The sequence below is a fragment of the Cupressus sempervirens genome, chromosome 11, assembly GCF_028749045.1.
Source record: "Cupressus sempervirens isolate cs-2001-9-10 chromosome 11, ASM2874904v1, whole genome shotgun sequence".
Taxonomy (NCBI): Eukaryota; Viridiplantae; Streptophyta; class Pinopsida; order Cupressales; family Cupressaceae; genus Cupressus; species Cupressus sempervirens.
Genome location: NC_143128.1, coordinates 7,368,438 through 7,378,817, shown reverse-complemented (window position 1 = coordinate 7,378,817; position 10,380 = coordinate 7,368,438).

Genomic DNA, 10,380 nt, shown 5'->3' with positions numbered 1-10,380 from the left:
TGGATTACACTCCAGTCACCATGATGGGACTAAAATGTTTATTTATTTCTTGATGATGTCATGTTGTGACATGTTTTGACTCAACCATTTTGGAGTCTTCGATCAGTATGATTTTGAGATATATTTTTTTTATTGAGAACCAATGGATACTTTTGATTATTAGTGATACCTTCAGTTGCCAATAGAGAACTGTTGTGGTCATGATTATATATGGATGCTTTTCATTTGCTCATGGAGATTTGATGCTCTTTTTATGGATTATCTTTTGGTATTTCTTTCCATTCACTTGTATAGGATTGTGGTGATTTTGAGATTTATGATTCCATGAGCCTAGGGTAGGTTATCTACTTGTAGTGTCGGGAAGTGGCTTGCAATGGCGGTCAGGGCCCCAAGTGGCTGCCAAGTTAACTCATTGTAAGTTTTATTAATAAGTAATAACATTTACACTAAATGGGGATTAAATGAACCTAATAAGATAATTGTATATTCTCACCCATACCTCGAGTGCTAGTATAGACTAGGATGGGAGTAGGGAGAACGCTTGGTTGCAACCTTGCATTTCGTAGTATGCCTTGTTAGTATGAGAGGATACTAGTGGCCACACAGGGATCACTAGGAGGTTGAGTTCTATTGAGAGACTGCCAGGGTAACTCTAGCATGATCTGTGCAATGACACTTTGCCGCTTGCATAGTAGGTTTCCTACATGTCTTTGTGTTCCTTTGGGATTAGATGTCATTTTGTGATTGGAACCTTTGAGTTAGTATACTTTTAGGATTCCTGGACTTATAGAGCATTTATGCTATGTGATTTTGATAACTTGTTTGGGACTTGAGATTATCTCCTCAGAACAGTGGGAGTGGACCATTTAGGTTCCACGTGGTCGGGTGGTAGTGCTTTATCACTCTTACCATTTTAGATTTGTCTGAGACACTGTGGCTGATGCATTCTTTGTTGGAATCTATCTTCATGAATTATGATGGTGGATATGTATCCAAACATTGATGATTTGCATATGTTAGATGATTTTATCTTATGCTTTACTTTGCATGTTAGATTACTTTCTACATATGATGTAGTATGATTTAGGAGTGGCATTCCTACTATGTTAATACTAATGATCTCTTCGTTGATTTGGAATGTTATGCACAAAGGTATGGCTAGGATCTACAATGGTCTAATGATGCTATTTACAATCGAGAGGAACCATGCACTTAGTTAGTTATGTTTGTAATTTATAGTTATATCCTATGATGATGTATCATGTATGACATGTGGTTTCATTTACTTTGAAGAATTTGCATCATGGATTTAGAATAGGATGATGTATTTTATTTTTAAACATGTATATTCTTTTAAGCCTTTCGTATCCTGTGTCATGTATAGTGGATGATTGACCATTCCAAATTTAATTGCCAAGAGGAATTCAGAACAAATGTGTAATATGGACATTGGACTTCTTAAATTATTCTTTCATGTGGATATGGTAGTGGTTAGACTTTGTATTAATTAGATTAAATGTGACTCGAAGTCTTGGGATCCTTAATAAATGTAACTTGTTATCTATGTTTTTAGTTGTATGCATGTTATTACTTCTGCTACTATGTGTTTGATATGAATGGTTTATCTTTCATTTTTTTAGAAATAAAATTGTTTGGAAAACTTAGTAAAATTTTAGGTTAATTCTTTTGGATCCCTTGGCAGGGCATTACATCTCTCAAAGGTTTTAGAGAGTTACCATAGCTAATAACTCCATCATTGTGCTATGCAACTTTCTTGTCAAATCTTGTCATGCAACATTTTCAAATTGCTAACAATTTTTTACAACTCCTAGAAAAAATTTCATGTAATAATTTAAAACTTAAAAATAGGCCTATTATGGTCTACTAATGATGTCTAATCTTGATTTGGCCTTTAGAACATCAACTTACTTGATTTGGAGGAATTTGGCTCAATTGACAACTTTTGCAACAATTGACATCTTTTTGACATCTTTCCCAACTTTGCATCAAATGACAAGAAATGACCTCCAACCTATACAAAAAGATGTAATAATTCCTCGTAAGAAAAATAAAACTCAAAACAAAATTTTTCCCAAACTTCTAGAGCATAAGACCCATAACCCAAATCTTGCTTCCTAAAAACCTAAACACAAAGCAAGAAAAAAGATCTAGAATGAGTTGAGCCTTGTCAAATCCATATAGGAGAAAAATAGCATGACCTTATAAGGTAAAAATACACCCAACTAACTTGGCTAATGTTTTGACAAGATAAAAACCAAAATGAGGAACTAGAACAAGGAGTTAGCCAAGGTACCCCTGCACCATACTCCTCTGAGCACAAAGAGTTCAATCCATCATTGGATTGAGAAAGCTGGGGTCTATGCCCAAATTCTTGAAGTCTACTTCCTTGATCCAACTAGCCTTTGCATTATCTTTTTCATGTCACTTGACAAGGTGCTCTGAATAATTCTTTGTCCTAGTATGCTTGTGAACTCTTGAGTCAAGTACCCTTTCAATTGTCTTAGATGGTGTAGGAGGTAGGTTCATGTCTAATACCTCTTGAATGACTTCCCTAAGTCTATAATCAACATATAGAGTAGGTCCTTTGTATTTAACCAAATATATGACATTGAGAATTGGAGATAACTCTATACCTATAGGAAGCTCCACCTTGTAGGCATTGTTGCCATACTTGCCTAGTATTTTGCAAGGTCCCATCCTTCTCATCTGAAGCTTATGAGCAATTCCCTTCTGCAACCATTTTTCATAGATGAGCCATCATAAGATCCCTAACTTGGAATTGGACATCTCTTTTGCTATCATCCTCCTTATGCTTGAGTTTCTCAACATTTTTAGTTAAGGTCTTCCTCACTGTTTCATGGACTTCCCTCATGGAGTGGGAAAATTCCTCAACATTTCCACTACCTTTTGCACCATCTTTAATCTCCATTAAATCAAACACCCATCTAGGATCCAATCCATAAATAATTTTAAATGGAGTTTTACTAGTTGATCTATTAACTATAGCATTATATGAATATTTACCCTGGCTAATGAGTTAATCCAAAACTTATCCATATTCCTTTGTAAGGCACCTTAGCAAGTTGCTTGGACTTCTATTTACTACCTTAGTTTTGCCATCTATGTGAGGATGATAGGAAGATCCAAAATATATATTTGTGTCTAGTTTTTTACACAAGCTCTTCCAAAAATGGCTCATGAACTTTGTGTGTGTATCTGAAACAATATTTAAGGGTAAGCATGGATTCTTACCACCTCCTTATAGAAAAAATGTAAAATTTGGAAAGCACTGTAGATTATTTTACAAGGGATAAAATGTTCCATTTTACTAAATTTGTTCACTACAACATAAATATATGTGAACCCTTGCATGGTCCTTGGTAACCCTACCACAAAGTCCATACTTAAGTACTCCCATGGCCTACTAGGAATTGGAAGGGGATGATAAAGGCCTACATTGGAAGATGTACCTTTTTCCTTTTGACATACCACACAACATTCAACATATTGTCTAAAATTCCTATTCATTTTAGGAAAAAGTAGAAACTAGTGACTAACTCTTGAGTCTTATTGACCCCAAAATGACCACTAAGTGCTCCATTCTATTTTTATTGAGTCAAATTTTTCCTCATTGATACCCTAGGAACACATAGTTGATTCCCTTTAAATAATAAATTATTTTACAAAGTGTACTAAAAAAATTCACCATAGAAATTAGTCATGTACTCCTTACATACCTTGTAAATGTCTACAAAATCTTCATCATCAAGATATAGGTTCTTGACACTATCAATACCAATTCTTTGCAAGTAGAACCTCTTGTACTATTAGGAGTCTCTTGCTCAATGCATCAACTACCTTATTTTGCACTCCTTTCTCATGCTTGATGTTGAAAGTGTAAGCTTGTAGGTATTCCAACCACTTCATATGTTTGGTACTAAGCTTGTCTTGGGAGTTAAGGAAATTGAGGGCTTCATTATTTGAATATACCACAAAATCTTTTGAAAGAAGATAATACCTTCTCTTTCTTAGAGCTTGGACTAAAGCATATAACTCTAAGTCATAGGAAGAGTACTTCCTCTTTGCATCATTGAGCTTCTCACTATGAAAAGCCATTGACCTTCCTTCCTTCTAGCATCACACTCCACTATGAAGAGTTTGTCAAAACTAGGCAAAATAAGAACGGGATGAGTAGATATCCTCTTCTTAAGTATTTCAAACCCTTCATTTTCTTTAGGAGTCCAATGAAATTTTTTCTTCATTCCACCTTTGATGGTCTCTAACATAGGAGCACAAATAGCACTAAAATGTTTGATGAACTTCCTATAATATTGGGCCAAGCCATGAAAACTTTTCACCTCTGTTGCAACTTTAGAAGTAGGGGAATTTAGGATGGCATCCACTTCACTTTGATCGATCTTGAGGTTCCCTTAAGGAAAAAATAAATCCAAGGTACACTAGCTCATGAAGTCACACTTCTTCAAATTTATCATTAGCTTTTCTTAATGTAATTTCTTGAAAACCATTTTCAAATGTTTAATATGATCCTCTCTAGTTATACAGAAAATTGATATGTCATCTAAATAGACAACAAAAAACTTACCAATGTAGTCCTTTAATACCTCATTCATAAGCATCATGAAAGTTGAGGGAGCATTTGAAAAACCAAATGACATTACAATCCATTCATACAAGCCTTCTGTGATCTTGAAGGTTTTTTTCCATTCATCCCCTTCCCTTATCTTGATTTGATGATAACCACCTTTTAGATCTATTTTGGTAAAGTGCCTTACTTCCCCTAAGAAGTCCATTAGGCATTGAATCCTAGGTATTGGTAACCTACTATACCTAATGGTGATCCTATTAATGGATCTAGAATTAGTACAAAGTCTCCAACTTTCCCCCTTTTTGGGTGCTAAAATAGTGGGCACAACACAGTGGCTTATACTTTTCCTAATTAGGCCTTAGTCTAAGAGTTCCTAGATTTTCTTAGCAATTTCCTCATTTTGTTGAGGGATCATTTAATAGGAAGCATTTTTGGGGTGGGTGGCTCCTAGAATAAATTAAATTTGATGGCTAATAGGTCTCTTGGGAGGTAGTGTAGCAGGTTGTCCATCACTAACATTGTCCTTGTACTCATCATGAATTTATTACACTTCTTTAGGTAGCTCTATCTTCTTTTTTTCCTTGGCAACAACTTCTTGTTTAGGTTTCAACACTAAGGAAAACCCTACTCCTTCTCCTTCCTCCATGTCTTTAAGAGCTACCTTTCACCAACCATAATGATATTAGGACTTGAAGATTTCACATCTCCCTCTTCTATTAAGGATTGAATCTTGAATGTCACACTTTTTTTCTTAAAGGAGTACATATTTTTGTTTCCATCATGCATTGCTTGTCTATCAAACTTCCATGGCCTTCCTAGTAGAAGATGACATTCATCCATAGGTAGAATATAATATAGTACCTTGTCCTTATACCTTCCTATTGAAAATTCCACCTACACTTGTTCAATTACATGAACATGTTGTCCCTTTATGAGCCATGTAACTTTATAGGGGTTGTTATGTGGGATTATTTTCATATTCAATTTTCTAGCTGCCTCTTCTAATATAATATTATCTGTGGAACCTGAGCCTTAATGATCATACCCACTTTTTCCATCATCTTCCACTTCACCCTGAATAGTATTCTTCTTTGGTTTGGTTCTTCTTTTATGGGTTCTTTAATGAATGTCCTTCTTATCATCAAATTACCTCCTCCTTCTGATTCTAAGGAAACTTCAGATGGATTGCTATTTTTATTATACTCTTGTTGTACTTAATTGACACTTTTTACACTCCCTTTTGAAGTAGAACCTTTCTCAAGGAATCTATTTATAGGGTGACCAAACTAGTTGCAGTGATAGCATTTCATAGTTGCAAAGTAGGATCCTCTACCTTGACTATTGCTTCTTCCTCTTCCATTGCTTTTAAAGCTTCTTCCCCTACTAAAACTTCCTCTATTTGAGTTCCCTTCTTACCTTTTAGTCAACTTAGTTTCCCCTTGGGACCTTGAATCTAAACCTCTACCACCATAATGGGTATGTGCAGGATCATAGTGTGCCAAAAACTGATGATTTGAGAAATATATAGTTCTAAAATACCTCAAAGCATTTCAAAATCTATTCCAAATTTTTTCCCATCCATCCTAATACCAAATAAAAAAATTTATACCTTTATAAGGCATTATATCTTTGGATACCAACCTTACATGCTCAACTTTAAAAATGTCTAAAAAATGTGTTTTTGGAATGTTCTTGTCTGTATTTTACTCAAACATGTATTTGACGACTTTTTTTCTCCCAAATTTGATGAAACAAAAAGGTTTTCTTAAGCATGTTCTTAGCTTTCCACAAATATAATTTCTATGAAATTATGATTTCAGTAAGTAATTATTACTTATTTTCCAATGAAGTGACGTATAGTGTTGATTGACACGCTGATTGAAAAACAATTATAACTTTCAAACCATACAACATTTTTTAAATCCAAAAGGTGCATCACATTCTATGGTTCTTCTACTATAAGGAAAAATAAATAATAAATAATTTTTTTTAGATTTTTGAATTAGTTAAGGTGGTCAGACACAAGAGTTTTTAAAATTTTAAAATACTATAGTAGAAAATTCATAATTAATTATTCATTTAGAATAAAAATACCCAAAAATATGCATCACATCTAGGCATGAGTCTACTTATTATATCTAGAATCTTATTAAAAAATATTATCATTTGATTTTGATTAAGGTGGTCAGACATATGTCTACTTCTTATTTTTGTCCTAAATTTTTTGTACTATTGCATTAAATTTAAAAATGTTGACCAATCAATTCTTATTTTTTTAAGATAACACGTAGTAGTTTAGAAACTAAATTAAATTTACTTCAGATTATTTTCTCTCAAGTTTTTGATAGAAAGTTCATAACAAGTTGAAAATTGCACATCAAATTGACATAACCTTGATTTGCTAATTTTTCATTACCACTTAAGGGCATAGTTTGGTTGACCATGATCCTGCATATACCTTAACCTCTTTCATTCCTCCCAACTCTTCCTGTATGTCCGCCTCTAAAATTGGTGTCTAACTTCTTTCTATTCTTCTTGTACAATTTTAGTGCCAATTGGAAACACTTATGGATTGTTGTAGGCATCCAAAGACTAATTTATTCTTGTGTGTTCTACTTCAACCCACCTAGATACCTAGCCATCTTAAGAGGTTATTCTTCTTGTATCCCTCATCTTAAATACAAATTCTAAAATTCTTCAGTATAAGTTGCCACATCGATATATTTTTGTTTTAGGCTTTGCCTTTTCTTGTGCAATTGAATTTTATAATCTTCAAGTAGGTTTGTTCCTTACCTTAGCCACCATGGCTTTCCAATTTGCAATGGGTTTCTTTCCTATATTCTCCCTCTCTTCTTGGAGGTACTTCCACCATGTTAGTTTTGATTCCTTAGCCTAGATTTTAATACCTTAACCTTTTGTGCTTTTGTAACACCTTCACACTTGAAGTGGTTTTCCATCCCTTTAATCCATTCCATCACAAGTTCAGTGTCCATCTTTGCACCAAACAAAGGGATTCCTTCTAGGTATTTCCTACCCAATTCCTTGATGGATTTTCAGCAATGGTTCCTCAATAAATGGAGGGTTTGGTTCAGGAATGATGCCTTCCTCATCAATCTTTCCTTTTCCTCTATCACTAGTTTCTCCATCTCGATCTTTCTTCTTAGCTACCTCAGCAACTTCCTCTAATTTTATCTTCATCTCCTCTAGTGCTTTCTCTAGGAGCCTATTCCTTTCCTTTTTCTCCTTCATCTCCTTAGGAAGCTCACCATGTCAATCTTCCCTACTGACTATTCACTATACAAAGACATGCCACTATCACCAAATCTTTGGTAGCTCTAATACCAATATGATGTAAATTGGATTGCTTCTTAAGCCCTTTTCTTCTTTAAGGACTCACCTAGGGTTCTCTTATAGACTAATAGGGTTCCTCTTTTTCACCCTAACCTCAAGAGAATTTCTATTCTATTCTCCAATATTGCCTATCTAGCTACACCAATGTTTTTACAACTTGCATCCACCATGGAGACACTCCAACTTGTTCTCCAGACTTTTTTCAAGAAGGGTCATTCTACCTTCAATAAGGAGTGAGGGATTCAAATTGAGGGATATTATACTTCCACTATACTCTGGGTCTCCAAATCTATAGGTTTCCCTATTGATTCATTGAAATTTGGTAAAATTGTCCTAATTAGGCCTCTAAACTTGAGTTTTACGCTATAACTCCAAATTTCCCTTAACAAGGTAGAAAAATAATCACCATTATGAATACCCTTTTGGGATTACTTCAAGATTTTAGAGGTTTCCAATTCTCAACTTGTTCATACACCCCAATTCTATATGTATGCCTACAATTAAGGATTTTAAGGGTTTCATATCAGCGTCTCCTAGGGTCTTCTAAAATCCTTAACAAATTTGTCTTGGAAACATCTCCTTCCATACATGGATTTCTCACACATCCCTAATCCTTATCCAACTCTCAGATTGAACTATCTATCATATTCAATCTATCAAAACCAACTTGCAAGAACTATGATCACCCAGCCATACATTGAAATCTTGCCTAGGGCATCACTCAAAAAATAACAACTATTTTGTCTAGACTTCTCCCTTTTTATGTACACTATAAAAGGAATCTACTTCTATATCCTTCAATATTCCATAGTGAGTGTTCATGTAGTAGAAAAAACTATAGAACATGATGATTAACTTATTGTACATGCTGCTAATGAAGTTTTCAAAATTGTAGAACTAGATGCTTCACATACTGCTGATGTACTTGACTTGGGGGCTGATGAAGAGGGCTATAGCTAGCCATTTTTCACAAAATTGCTAAAATAGGAACAACAAGTAGTCTATTTACAAATTCTTTTTAAACTACAAAAAAAACTCCTATAAAATTTTAATATGAATCAAAATATGTTGTAAAAACATGAACTACAAGGATCTAACACAAACAGTTTGCTTTCAATCCATTAAAGCATTTGTACAATTCAGAAACACACAATTGTCAATTATGGAACAATATTTTTGTGGCTTTAGTTTCAAAATTTACTTACTAAAACATCCAACCCTTGGAATGGGGTTCCTTCACAACTTTATAGGTTTTCTTGAAGGTTTCAGACATTTACCATAACTAACAACTCCATCCTTGCACTATGCAACTTTCTTCTCAAATCTTGTCATGTAACTTTTCAAAATTGTTGACAAGTTTTTGCAACTCCTAGCAACTTTTTTTATCTAACACTTGGAAACTTCAAAATAGGCCAATTATTTTCTCTTTATGATGTCTAAGCCTGATTTGGACAATTTGGCTCAATTGATAACTTTTGTAACAATTGACATCTTTCTCAACTTTGCATCAAATGACAAGAAATGACCCCCAAACTATGAAAAAAGATGTAACACTATCTTAGAAGACAAATTAAACTCAAATCCAAACTTTTTCTAGACTTCTAAGGTATAAGACCCATAACCCAAATCTTGCTTCCTAAAAATCTAAATACAAAGCAAGAAAAAATATCTAGAATGGATTTAGCCTAGTCAAATCCATCTAGGAGAAAACCCACATGACCTTCTAATGTCAAAACACACCCAACTAACTTTGATTAGGTTAGTACAAGCCAAAAACCAAAATGAGGAACTAGGACTAGGAGTTAGCCTAGGTGCTCCTGCACCAAAGAGATAATCAATAAAGAACAAATACTTAGCCTTAACTCAGATTCAAAGAAGAAGATTAAGGAACTTATAGTTAAATCCAAGCTATACTAGTGTCAACCAAGTAAATAGTAGAAGCGAAGAAAATTCAGTGCCAACTAAGTGCTAGTAAAAGATAGAGTAACAAAGAAGTTGGACCAAGTGCCTATAAATGAACCAAGAAAATATAGTGTAAGCCAAGTGATAGAAGATAGTATTCACCGAGTTATCTAGTGATGACCGAGGTTAAGGAGCACAATGTTGGCCAAGTGAATTCTTGGAATATGGAAAGTGTGTTGAAGATAAGGATTGATGAGATGGAAAATTTAATGCAAAGGATATCGTGTTTGAGTGTTTCTATGCATGAATTCAAAAATAATTTTGGAGAAGTTTCTAGAAGAGGAAGGAGGAAACAAAAAGATGGAAGGAGTCAATGAATTTTATTTGACCCTACAATCAATAGTGGTATTTAAGTGGCAAAAGATCAAAAGCTACATATTTAAAGATGCATAAGGGAAACCTAAAGAGATTGAGCCACATGTTGATGCTATTGATTGGTA